Source organism: Betta splendens, chromosome 13 (genome assembly GCF_900634795.4).
Source record: "Betta splendens chromosome 13, fBetSpl5.4, whole genome shotgun sequence".
Taxonomy (NCBI): Eukaryota; Metazoa; Chordata; class Actinopteri; order Anabantiformes; family Osphronemidae; genus Betta; species Betta splendens.
Window position 1 is genome coordinate 9,265,964 of NC_040893.2, and position 12,537 is coordinate 9,278,500.

General features: G+C 42.7%; 1 long non-coding RNA gene and 15 other non-coding genes across 16 annotated transcripts; all 16 read right to left on the minus strand.

Annotated features, from left to right (window-relative positions):
* Positions 1–16: 16 nt before the first annotated feature.
* On the minus strand, positions 17–1,155 carry LOC114868108 (uncharacterized). Its single transcript, XR_003787983.2, has 3 exons — positions 997–1,155; positions 655–731; positions 17–174 (listed from the first exon to the last, which is right to left on the minus strand). It is a non-coding gene; the product is annotated as an uncharacterized LOC114868108 (long non-coding RNA).
* LOC114868764 (small nucleolar RNA SNORA15) lies at positions 279–412 on the minus strand. The gene has a single exon (XR_003788074.1). It is a non-coding gene; the product is annotated as a small nucleolar RNA SNORA15 (small nucleolar RNA).
* Positions 1,156–1,652: 497 nt separating the features above from the next.
* On the minus strand, positions 1,653–1,725 carry trnae-uuc (transfer RNA glutamic acid (anticodon UUC)). Its single transcript has one exon. It is a non-coding gene; the product is annotated as a tRNA-Glu (tRNA).
* Positions 1,726–2,131: 406 nt separating this feature from the next.
* Positions 2,132–2,203, minus strand: trnae-cuc (transfer RNA glutamic acid (anticodon CUC)). The gene has a single exon. It is a non-coding gene; the product is annotated as a tRNA-Glu (tRNA).
* Positions 2,204–2,602: 399 nt separating this feature from the next.
* On the minus strand, positions 2,603–2,674 carry trnae-uuc (transfer RNA glutamic acid (anticodon UUC)). The gene has a single exon. It is a non-coding gene; the product is annotated as a tRNA-Glu (tRNA).
* Positions 2,675–3,089: 415 nt separating this feature from the next.
* On the minus strand, positions 3,090–3,161 carry trnae-cuc (transfer RNA glutamic acid (anticodon CUC)). The gene has a single exon. It is a non-coding gene; the product is annotated as a tRNA-Glu (tRNA).
* A 398-nt stretch (positions 3,162–3,559) lies between these two features.
* On the minus strand, positions 3,560–3,631 carry trnae-uuc (transfer RNA glutamic acid (anticodon UUC)). Its single transcript has one exon. It is a non-coding gene; the product is annotated as a tRNA-Glu (tRNA).
* A 748-nt stretch (positions 3,632–4,379) lies between these two features.
* On the minus strand, positions 4,380–4,451 carry trnae-uuc (transfer RNA glutamic acid (anticodon UUC)). The gene has a single exon. It is a non-coding gene; the product is annotated as a tRNA-Glu (tRNA).
* Positions 4,452–4,857: 406 nt separating this feature from the next.
* On the minus strand, positions 4,858–4,929 carry trnae-cuc (transfer RNA glutamic acid (anticodon CUC)). The gene has a single exon. It is a non-coding gene; the product is annotated as a tRNA-Glu (tRNA).
* Positions 4,930–5,328: 399 nt separating this feature from the next.
* Positions 5,329–5,400, minus strand: trnae-uuc (transfer RNA glutamic acid (anticodon UUC)). Its single transcript has one exon. It is a non-coding gene; the product is annotated as a tRNA-Glu (tRNA).
* A 415-nt stretch (positions 5,401–5,815) lies between these two features.
* On the minus strand, positions 5,816–5,887 carry trnae-cuc (transfer RNA glutamic acid (anticodon CUC)). The gene has a single exon. It is a non-coding gene; the product is annotated as a tRNA-Glu (tRNA).
* A 398-nt stretch (positions 5,888–6,285) lies between these two features.
* Positions 6,286–6,357, minus strand: trnae-uuc (transfer RNA glutamic acid (anticodon UUC)). The gene has a single exon. It is a non-coding gene; the product is annotated as a tRNA-Glu (tRNA).
* Positions 6,358–7,097: 740 nt separating this feature from the next.
* trnae-uuc (transfer RNA glutamic acid (anticodon UUC)) lies at positions 7,098–7,169 on the minus strand. The gene has a single exon. It is a non-coding gene; the product is annotated as a tRNA-Glu (tRNA).
* Positions 7,170–7,568: 399 nt separating this feature from the next.
* On the minus strand, positions 7,569–7,640 carry trnae-uuc (transfer RNA glutamic acid (anticodon UUC)). Its single transcript has one exon. It is a non-coding gene; the product is annotated as a tRNA-Glu (tRNA).
* A 1,695-nt stretch (positions 7,641–9,335) lies between these two features.
* Positions 9,336–9,407, minus strand: trnae-uuc (transfer RNA glutamic acid (anticodon UUC)). Its single transcript has one exon. It is a non-coding gene; the product is annotated as a tRNA-Glu (tRNA).
* Positions 9,408–12,061: 2,654 nt separating this feature from the next.
* On the minus strand, positions 12,062–12,133 carry trnae-uuc (transfer RNA glutamic acid (anticodon UUC)). The gene has a single exon. It is a non-coding gene; the product is annotated as a tRNA-Glu (tRNA).
* Positions 12,134–12,537: the final 404 nt, after the last annotated feature.

Sequence of the window (12,537 nt, forward strand, 5' to 3'; positions counted from 1 at the left end):
AATAATGACAAGAAAATTGTGATTTATTTGTTTATTAAAATGTTCATTTATTAAAAATACAATTATTTATTGAAAAGATGTAAACATTTGCATTGTCATTAAGTTACACATGTGATGTAAAAATTCGGTAGTTACACGTTCTCTTCCAGGAGGGGTCAACTTTCCATCATGGAACTAGGAGAAAACACAGAAACCAGATAGAAAAACACTGAGTTGAACCAATAACACACTATGATCATTTACAGTTCTAATTTTCGCTTTCAATACTTCACAAGTAACATTGTACTCATTTCTACGCAGTTAGATGAGGATCGGAGCACTCATCTGAACACTTGGCAGAAGTGAGACGAGACTCTTGCATGGTGTCTGACTGTATCCACCACAGACTGGCTGGAACAGAATTCAGCCATGCCTCAGACGGATGCACAAAAAGCTGGCTGTTGCCCTCAACTATGACTCTCCAAGTAATTAATTAAGGAGTGTCACAGTGAATAGAAATTAGAAAGTCCAACACTATATTAATAAAAAGGGATCTGTCTCCATGTTGATAAAACCATACAGTGAGTAAAGCACATAGCTTAAAAATGGCTGTGCTTCATATTTAGACCACAATTTCAAAACGACAAGGCGCAAATGTTGCTACTCACGAGTTACCTGTTGACGATGGTGCTCGTGTCTCTGTGTGGCCTAACAATCCGTTATTAGATTTGGTCCTCTGCAGCGTGAGCTCGCTGCAAAAACAAGCACATTGGAGTTCGGACCCTAAAACAATAAATGGTGCACATTATAATATTAAGTTAATCGGGTTTTACTTGACAGAAGGGGAAAAAGCGCTTCTTAGTAGTAAAGAAAAGAAGCACGTGCGCTTCCATTTTCAAGACGCAAACTAAACGCCAAATGCTAATTTACTGTAAAATAAACTCGCGGTGTCGCTGCTCGTTTCCTTCAAAAGGCTTTAAGACCACGACTTCGTGGAACAGAACCAAGATAATTTACCTTCACGTAAAAAACACAGCATCGACAACACATGCAACCTCGTTGGGCCCAGATCTTCTTCTGCGTTTATATTTCTGTTCTACTTCTGGAACCTTTTCTTTTAATAAATGCAACTTCTGGTCGGTTTAGGTTCACTATCGCCACCAATGCGTGACCGTGAGTACTACATAACCTCAGCCGTTCTTACGTCATTTCAATTCAGAATATTCAGAATATTATATACAGAGTTAATATAAGTTTGCCTAACACCACTCTATACAGAATATTATATTATTAATATTATTCAGAAAAAAAAGAAAAAAAAATATAAAATATTTTGGGACTCACCCTGAATGGCTAACCGAAGGGCGAACGATCCTGATAGTGAAGGATCCCTCAAAGGGTACAGTTCCATCCAACTACCGGCCAATAACCTGTCTCTCCACAACATGGAAGCTCATGTCAGGCATCATCACAGCTAAGATAAGTGGGCACAAGGGTCAATACATGAGCGAAGCACAGAAGGGCATTGGTAAGGATACCAGAGGAGCCAAACACCAACTCCTGGTTGACAGAACAGTCGCCCAAGACTGCAGAGTGCGACACACCAACCTGTGCACAGCCTGGATGGGCGCTGGATTTTTGCTACACAACAGGTGTGTAAGTAAAGAAAGCTGTTCCCTGACCGGGAATCGAACCCTGGACCGCAGCGGTGAAAGCGCCGAATCCTAGCCACTAGACCACCAGGGACTGTTTTTTTAGCCCAAAAACCTGCCTTGCAGGCAGTTTGCCAGATAATTGGTCAATCAGGTCACTGCCCATCATGGTTTTAGTTGCATGTTCATGTACTTGTACCGGCTCTGCATTGGAATTCACAGGCCAGGATGCGGACAAGCACATGAACATCCTGGCTGGCGCACCAGGGCTGTCACTTTCTTAGGATATATCATTTACATGGCTAAAAACAACTCAAACTCTATGATGAGAACATATTTGGTTAATGAGATATGGTACTCTATTAATGACTGATCTCTACACAAAGTGAATGAAACAATGTGCAGCGTGTGGATATCACTTCTGAAGTAAAAGTACATGTAGGAAGAAAGTAACAAATGTATTCTTTGCTACACAACAGTTGTGTATGTAAAGAAAGTTGTTCCCTGACCGGGAATCGAACCCGGGCCGCGGCGGTGAGAGCGCCGAATCCTAGCCACTAGACCACCAGGGACTGTTTTTTAAACCCAAAAACCTGCCTTGCAGGCAGTTTGCCAGATAATTGGTTAATCAGGTCACTGCCTGCATGTTTACGTACTGGACCGGCTGTCCATTGGAATTTACAGGCCAGGATGCGGACAAGCACATAAACAGCCTGGCTGGCGCACCATGGCTGTCACTTTCTTAGGATATATCATTTACATGGCTAAAAACAACTCAAACTCTATAATGAAAACATATTTGGTTAATGAGATATGGTACTCTATTAATGACTGATCTCTACACAAAGTGAATGAAAGCAATGTGCAGAGTGTGGAGATCACTTCTGAAGTAAAAGTATAGTAAGGATTTATGAAAGGAAGTAACAAATGTATTTATTGTTACGCAACAGTTGTGTATGTAAAGAAAGCTGTTCCCTGACCGGGAATCGAACCCGGGCCGCGGCGGTGAAAGGGCCGAATCCTAGCCACTAGATCACCAGGGACTGTTTTTTTAGCCCAAAAACCTGTCTTGCAGGCAGTTTGTCCGATATTTGGTTAATCAGGTCACTGCCCATCATGGTTTTAGTTGCATGTTCATGTACTTGTACCGGCTCTGCATTGGAATTCACAGGCCAGGATGCGGACAAGCACATGAACAGCCTGGCTGGTGCACCATGGCTGTCACTTTCTTAGGATATATCATTTACATGGCTAAAAACAATTCAAACCCTATAATGAAAACATATTTGGTTAATGAGATATGGTACTCTATTAATGACTGATCTCTACACAAAGTGAATGAAAGCAATGTGCAGCGTGTGGAGATCACTTCTGGAGTAAAAGTAGTATAAGAATTTAATTAAGGAAGTAACAAATGTATTCTTTGCTACACAACAGTTGTGTATGTAAAGAAAGTTGTTCCCTGACCGGGAATCGAACCCGGGCCGCGACGGTGAGAGCGCAGAATCCTAGCCACTAGACCATCAGGGACTGTTTTTTTAACCCAAAAACCTGCCTTGCAGGCAGTTTGCCAGATAATTGGTTAATAGGTCACTGCCTGCATGTTTACGTACTGGACAGGCTGTCCATTGGAATTTACAGGCCAGGATGCGGACAAGCACATGAACAGCCTGGCTGGCGCACCATGGCTGTCACTTTCCTAGGATATATCATTTACATGGCTAAAAACAACTCAAACTCTATAATGAAAACATATTTGGTTAATGAGATATGGTACTCTATTAATGACTGATCTCTACACAAAGTGAATGAAAGCAATGTGCAGCGTGTGGAGATCACTTCTGAAGTAAAAGTATAGTAAGGATTTATGAAAGGAAGTAACAAATGTATTTATTGTTACACAACAGTTATGTATGTAAAGAAAGCTGTTCCCTGACCGGGAATCGAACCCGGGCTGCGGCGGTGAAAGCGCCGAATCCTAGCCACTAGACCACCAGAGACTGTTTTTTTAGCCCAAAAACCTGCCTTGCAGGCAGTTTGCCAGATAATTGGTCAATCAGGTCACTGCCCATCATGGTTTTAGTTGCATGTTCATGTACTTGTACCGGCTCTGCATTGGAATTCACAGGCCAGGATGCGGACAAGCACATGAACATCCTGGCTGGCGCACCAGGGCTGTCACTTTCTTAGGATATATCATTTACATGGCTAAAAACAACTCAAACTCTATGATGAGAACATATTTGGTTAATGAGATATGGTACTCTATTAATGACTGATCTCTACACAAAGTGAGTGAAAGCGCCGAATCCTAGCCACTAGACCACCAGGGACTGTTTTTTAAGCCCAAAAACCTGTCTTGCAGGCAGTTTGTCCGATATTTGGTTAATCAGGTCACTGCCCATCATGGTTTTAGTTGCATGTTCATGTACTTGTACCGGCTCTGCATTGGAATTCACAGGTCAGGATGCGGACAAGCACATGAACAGCCTGGCTGGCGCACCATGGCTGTCACTTTCTTAGGATATATCATTTACATGGCTAAAAACAATTCAAACCCTATAATGAAAACATATTTGGTTAATGAGATATGGTACTCTATTAATGACTGATCTCTACACAAAGTGAATGAAAGCAATGTGCAGCGTGTGGAGATCACTTCTGAAGTAAAAGTATAGTAAGGATTTATGAAAGGAAGTAACAAATGTATTTATTGTTACACAACAGTTGTTTATGTAAAGAAAGCTGTTCCCTGACCGGGAATCGAACCCGGGCCGCGGCGGTGAAAGCGCCGAATCCTAGCCACTAGACCACCAGGGACTGTTTTTTTAGCCCAACAACCTGCCTTGCAGGCAGTTTGCCAGATAATTGGTCAATCAGGTCACTGCCCATCATGGTTTTAGTTGCATGTTCATGTACTTGTACCGGCTCTGCATTGGAATTCACAGGCCAGGATGCGGACAAGCACATGAACATCCTGGCTGGCGCACCGGGGCTGTCACTTTCTTAGGATATATCATTTACATGGCTAAAAACAACTCAAACTCTATGATGAGAACATATTTGGTTAATGAGATATTGTACTCTATTAATGACTGATCTCCACACTAAGTGAATGAAACAATATGCAGCGTGTGGATATCACTTCTGAAGTAAAAGTACATGTAGGAAGGAAGTAACAAATGTATTCTTTGCTACACAACAGTTGTGTATGTAAAGAAAGTTGTTCCCTGACCGGGAATCGAACCCGGGCCGCGGCGGTGAGAGCGCCGAATCCTAGCCACTAGACCACCAGGGACTGTTTTTTAAACCCAAAAACCTGCCTTGCAGGCAGTTTGCCAGATAATTGGTTAATCAGGTCACTGCCTGCATGTTTACGTACTGGACCGGCTGTCCATTGGAATTTACAGGCCAGGATGCGGACAAGCACATAAACAGCCTGGCTGGCGCACCATGGCTGTCACTTTCTTAGGATATATCATTTACATGGCTAAAAACAACTCAAACTCTATAATGAAAACATATTTGGTTAATGAGATATGGTACTCTATTAATGACTGATCTCTACACAAAGTGAATGAAAGCAATGTGCAGAGTGTGGAGATCACTTCTGAAGTAAAAGTATAGTAAGGATTTATGAAAGGAAGTAACAAATGTATTTATTGTTACGCAACAGTTGTGTATGTAAAGAAAGCTGTTCCCTGACCGGGAATCGAACCCGGGCCGCGGCGGTGAAAGGGCCGAATCCTAGCCACTAGATCACCAGGGACTGTTTTTTTAGCCCAAAAACCTGTCTTGCAGGCAGTTTGTCCGATATTTGGTTAATCAGGTCACTGCCCATCATGGTTTTAGTTGCATGTTCATGTACTTGTACCGGCTCTGCATTGGAATTCACAGGCCAGGATGCGGACAAGCACATGAACAGCCTGGCTGGTGCACCATGGCTGTCACTTTCTTAGGATATATCATTTACATGGCTAAAAACAATTCAAACCCTATAATGAAAACATATTTGGTTAATGAGATATGGTACTCTATTAATGACTGATCTCTACACAAAGTGAATGAAAGCAATGTGCAGCGTGTGGAGATCACTTCTGGAGTAAAAGTAGTATAAGAATTTAATTAAGGAAGTAACAAATGTATTCTTTGCTACACAACAGTTGTGTATGTAAAGAAAGTTGTTCCCTGACCGGGAATCGAACCCGGGCCGCGACGGTGAGAGCGCAGAATCCTAGCCACTAGACCATCAGGGACTGTTTTTTTAACCCAAAAACCTGCCTTGCAGGCAGTTTGCCAGATAATTGGTTAATAGGTCACTGCCTGCATGTTTACGTACTGGACAGGCTGTCCATTGGAATTTACAGGCCAGGATGCGGACAAGCACATGAACAGCCTGGCTGGCGCACCATGGCTGTCACTTTCCTAGGATATATCATTTACATGGCTAAAAACAACTCAAACTCTATAATGAAAACATATTTGGTTAATGAGATATGGTACTCTATTAATGACTGATCTCTACACAAAGTGAATGAAAGCAATGTGCAGCGTGTGGAGATCACTTCTGAAGTAAAAGTATAGTAAGGATTTATGAAAGGAAGTAACAAATGTATTTATTGTTACACAACAGTTATGTATGTAAAGAAAGCTGTTCCCTGACCGGGAATCGAACCCGGGCTGCGGCGGTGAAAGCGCCGAATCCTAGCCACTAGACCACCAGAGACTGTTTTTTTAGCCCAAAAACCTGCCTTGCAGGCAGTTTGCCAGATAATTGGTCAATCAGGTCACTGCCCATCATGGTTTTAGTTGCATGTTCATGTACTTGTACCGGCTCTGCATTGGAATTCACAGGCCAGGATGCGGACAAGCACATGAACATCCTGGCTGGCGCACCAGGGCTGTCACTTTCTTAGGATATATCATTTACATGGCTAAAAACAACTCAAACTCTATGATGAGAACATATTTGGTTAATGAGATATGGTACTCTATTAATGACTGATCTCTACACAAAGTGAGTGAAAGCGCCGAATCCTAGCCACTAGACCACCAGGGACTGTTTTTTAAGCCCAAAAACCTGTCTTGCAGGCAGTTTGTCCGATATTTGGTTAATCAGGTCACTGCCCATCATGGTTTTAGTTGCATGTTCATGTACTTGTACCGGCTCTGCATTGGAATTCACAGGTCAGGATGCGGACAAGCACATGAACAGCCTGGCTGGCGCACCATGGCTGTCACTTTCTTAGGATATATCATTTACATGGCTAAAAACAATTCAAACCCTATAATGAAAACATATTTGGTTAATGAGATATGGTACTCTATTAATGACTGATCTCTACACAAAGTGAATGAAAGCAATGTGCAGCGTGTGGAGATCACTTCTGAAGTAAAAGTACATGTAGGAAGGAAGTAACAAATGTATTCTTTGCTACACAACAGTTGTGTATGTAAAGAAAGCTGTTCCCTGACCGGGAATCGAACCCGGGCCGCGGCGGTGAAAGCGCCAAATCCTAGCCACTAGACCACCAGGGACTGTTTTTTTAGCCCAAAAACCTGCCTTGCAGGCAGTTTGCCAGATAATTGGTTAATCAGGTCACTGCCTGCATGTTTACGTACTGGACCGGCTGTCCATTGGAATTTACAGGCCAGGATGCGGACAAGCACATGAACATCCTAGCTGGCGCACCATGGCTGTCACTTTCTTAGGATATATCATTTACATGGCTAAAAACAACTCAAACTCTATAATGAAAACATATTTGGTTAATGAGATATGGTACTCTATTAATGACTGATCTCTACACAAAGTGAATGAAAGCAATGTGCAGCGTGTGGAGATCACTTCTGAAGTAAAAGTATAGTAAGGATTTATGAAAGGAAGTAACAAATGTATTTATTGTTACACAACAGTTGTTTATGTAAAGAAAGCTGTTCCCTGACCGGGAATCGAACCCGGGCCGCGGCGGTGAAAGCGCCGAATCCTAGCCACTAGACCACCAGGGACTGTTTTTTTAGCCCAACAAGCTGCCTTGCAGGCAGTTTGCCAGATAATTGGTCAATCAGGTCACTGCCCATCATGGTTTTAGTTGCATGTTCATGTACTTGTACCGGCTCTGCATTGGAATTCACAGGCCAGGATGCGGACAAGCACATGAACATCCTGGCTGGCGCACCAGGGCTGTCACTTTCTTAGGATATATCATTTACATGGCTAAAAACAACTCAAACTCTATGATGAGAACATATTTGGTTAATGAGATATTGTACTCTATTAATGACTGATCTCCACACTAAGTGAATGAAACAATATGCAGCGTGTGGATATCACTTCTGAAGTAAAAGTACATGTAGGAAGGAAGTAACAAATGTATTCTTTGCTACACAACAGTTGTGTATGTAAAGAAAGTTGTTCCCTGACCGGGAATCGAACCCCGGCCGCGGCGGTGAGAGCGCCAAATCCTAGCCACTAGACCACCAGGGACTGTTTTTTAACGCAAAAACCTGCCTTGCAGGCAGTTTGCCAGATAATTGGTTAATCAGGTCACTGCATGCATGTTTACGTACTGGACCGGCTGTCCATTGGAATTTACAGGCCAGGATGCGGACAAGCACATGAACAGCCTGGCTGGCGCACCATGGCTGTCACTTTCTTAGGATATATCATTTACATGGCTAAAAACAACTCAAACTCTATAATGAAAACATATTTGGTTAATGAGATATGGTACTCTATTAATGACTGATCTCTACACAAAGTGAATGAAAGCAATGTGCAGCGTGTGGATATCACTTCTGAAGTAAAAGTATAATAAGGATTTATGAAAGGAAGTAACAAATGTATTTTTTGCTACACAACAGTTGTGTATGTAAAGAAAGTTGTTCCCTGAACGGGAATCGAACCCGGGCCCAAGGGTGAAAGCGCCGAATCCTAGCCACTAGACCACCAGGGACTGTTTTTTCAGCCCAAAAACCTGCCTTGCAGGCAGTTTGCCAGATAATTGGTCAATCAGGTCACTGCCCATCATGGTTTTAGTTGCATGTTCATGTACTTGTACCGGCTCTGCATTGGAATTCACAGGCCAGGATGCGGACAAGCACATGAACATCCTGGCTGGCGCACCAGGGCTGTCACTTTCTTAGGATATATCATTTACATGGCTAAAAACAACTCAAACTCTATGATGAGAACATATTTGGTTAATGAGATATGGTACTCTATTAATGACTGATCTCTACACAAAGTGAGTGAAAGCGCCGAATCCTAGCCACTAGACCACCAGGGACTGTTTTTTAAGCCCAAAAACCTGTCTTGCAGGCAGTTTGTCCGATATTTGGTTAATCAGGTCACTGCCCATCATGGTTTTAGTTGCATGTTCATGTACTTGTACCGGCTCTGCATTGGAATTCACAGGTCAGGATGCGGACAAGCACATGAACAGCCTGGCTGGCGCACCATGGCTGTCACTTTCTTAGGATATATCATTTACATGGCTAAAAACAATTCAAACCCTATAATGAAAACATATTTGGTTAATGAGATATGGTACTCTATTAATGACTGATCTCTACACAAAGTGAATGAAAGCAATGTGCAGCGTGTGGAGATCACTTCTGAAGTAAAAGTATAGTAAGGATTTATGAAAGGAAGTAACAAATGTATTTATTGTTACACAACAGTTGTTTATGTAAAGAAAGCTGTTCCCTGACCGGGAATCGAAGCCGGGCCGCGGCGGTGAAAGCGCCGAATCCTAGCCACTAGACCACCAGGGACTGTTTTTTTAGCCCAACAACCTGCCTTGCAGGCAGTTTGCCAGATAATTGGTCAATCAGGTCACTGCCCATCATGGTTTTAGTTGCATGTTCATGTACTTGTACCGGCTCTGCATTGGAATTCACAGGCCAGGATGCGGACAAGCACATGAACATCCTGGCTGGCGCACCAGGGCTGTCACTTTCTTAGGATATATCATTTACATGGCTAAAAACAACTCAAACTCTATGATGAGAACATATTTGGTTAATGAGATATTGTACTCTATTAATGACTGATCTCCACACTAAGTGAATGAAACAATATGCAGCGTGTGGATATCACTTCTGAAGTAAAAGTACATGTAGGAAGGAAGTAACAAATGTATTCTTTGCTACACAACAGTTGTGTATGTAAAGAAAGTTGTTCCCTGACCGGGAATCGAACCCCGGCCGCGGCGGTGAGAGCGCCAAATCCTAGCCACTAGACCACCAGGGACTGTTTTTTAACCCAAAAACCTGCCTTGCAGGCAGTTTGCCAGATAATTGGTTAATCAGGTCACTGCATGCATGTTTACGTACTGGACCGGCTGTCCATTGGAATTTACAGGCCAGGATGCGGACAAGCACATGAACAGCCTGGCTGGCGCACCATGGCTGTCACTTTCTTAGGATATATCATTTACATGGCTAAAAACAACTCAAACTCTATAATGAAAACATATTTGGTTAATGAGATATGGTACTCTATTAATGACTGATCTCTACACAAAGTGAATGAAAGCAATGTGCAGCGTGTGGATATCACTTCTGAAGTAAAAGTATAATAAGGATTTATGAAAGGAAGTAACAAATGTATTTTTTGCTACACAACAGTTGTGTATGTAAAGAAAGTTGTTCCCTGAACGGGAATCGAACCCGGGCCCAAGGGTGAAAGCGCCGAATCCTAGCCACTAGACCACCAGGGACTGTTTTTTTCAGCCCAAAAACCTGCCTTGCAGGCAGTTTGCCAGATAATTGGTCAATCAGGTCACTGCCCATCATGGTTTTAGTTGCATGTTCATGTACTTGTACCGGCTCTGCATTGGAATTCACAGGCCAGGATGCGGACAAGCACATGAACATCCTGGCTGGCGCACCAGGGCTGTCACTTTCTTAGGATATATCATTTACATGGCTAAAAACAACTCAAACTCTATGATGAGAACATATTTGGTTAATGAGATATGGTACTCTATTAATGACTGATCTCTACACAAAGTGAGTGAAAGCGCCGAATCCTAGCCACTAGACCACCAGGGACTGTTTTTTAAGCCCAAAAACCTGTCTTGCAGGCAGTTTGTCCGATATTTGGTTAATCAGGTCACTGTCCATCATGGTTTTAGTTGCATGTTCATGTACTTGTACCGGCTCTGCATTGGAATTCACAGGTCAGGATGCGGACAAGCACATGAACAGCCTGGCTGGCGCACCATGGCTGTCACTTTCTTAGGATATATCATTTACATGGCTAAAAACAATTCAAACCCTATAATGAAAACATATTTGGTTAATGAGATATGGTACTCTATTAATGACTGATCTCTACACAAAGTGAATGAAAGCAATGTGCAGCGTGTGGAGATCACTTCTGGAGTAAAAGTAGTATAAGAATTTAATTAAGGAAGTAACAAATGTATTTTTTGCTACACAACAGGTGTGTATGTGAAGAAAGCTGTTCCCTGACCGGGAATCGAACCCAGGCCGCGGCGGTGAAAGCGCCGAATCCTAGCAACTAGACCACCAGGGGCTGGTTTTTCGGCCAAAAACCTCCCTTGCAGGCAGTTTGCCAGATAATTGACCAATCAGTAAACTGCCCATCATGGTTTTAGTTGCATGTTCATGTACTTGTACCGGCTCTGCATTGGAATTCACAGGCCAGGATGCGAACAAGCACATGAACATTCTGGCTGGCGCACCAGGGCTGTCACTTTCTTAGGATATTACATTTACATGGCTAAAAACAACTCAAACTCTATGATGAGAACATATTTCGTGCATTAGGTATGGTATTCTATTAATGACTGAACTTTACACAAAGCGAATGAAAGCAATGCACAGCATGTGGCCATCATTTCTAAAGTAAAAGTAGTATAAGAATTTAATTAGGGAAGTAACAAATGTATTTATTGTCACACAACAGTTGTGTATGTAAAGAAAGTTGTTCCCTGACCGGGAATCAATCCCGGGCCGCGGCGGTGAGAGCGCCGAATCCTAGCCACTTGACCACCAGGGACTGTTTTTTTAAGCCCAAAAACCTGCCTTGCAGGCAGTTTGCCAGATGATTGGTTAATCAGGTCACTGCCTGCATGTATACGTACTGGACCGGCTGTGCATTGGAATTCACAGGCCAGGATGCGGACAAGCACATGAACAGCCTGGCTGGCGCACCATGGCTGTCACTTTCTTAGGATTTATCATTTACATGGCTAAAAACAATTCAAACCCTATAATGAAAACATATTTGGTTAATGAGATATGGTACTCTATTAATGACTGATCTCTACACAAAGTGAATGAAAGCAATGTGCAGCGTGTGGAGATCACTTCTGAAGTAAAAGTAGTATAAGAATTTAATTAGGGAAGTAACAAATGTATTTTTTGCTACACAACAGGTGTGTATGTAAAGAAAGCTGTTCCCTGACCGGGAATCGAACCCGGGCCGCGGCGGCGAAAGCGCCGAATCCTAGCCACTAGACCACAAGGGACTGTTTTTTTAGCCCAAAAACCTGTCCTGCAGGCAGTTTGTCCGATATTTGGTTAATCGGGTCACTGCTTGCATGTTTACGTACTGGACCGGCTGTCCATTGGAATTCACAGGCCAGGATGCGGACAAGCACATGAACATCATGGCTGGCGCACCAGGGCTGTCACTTTCTTAGGATATATCATTTACATGGCTAAAAACAACTCAAACTCTATAATGAAAACATATTTGGTTAATGAGATATGGTACTCTATTAATGACTGATCTCTACACAAAGTGAATGAAAGCAATGTGCAGCGTGTGGAGATCACTTCTGGAGTAAAAGTAGTATAAGAATTTAATTAAGGAAGTAACAAATGTATTTTTTGCTACACAACAGGTGTGTATGTGAAGAAAGCTGTTCCC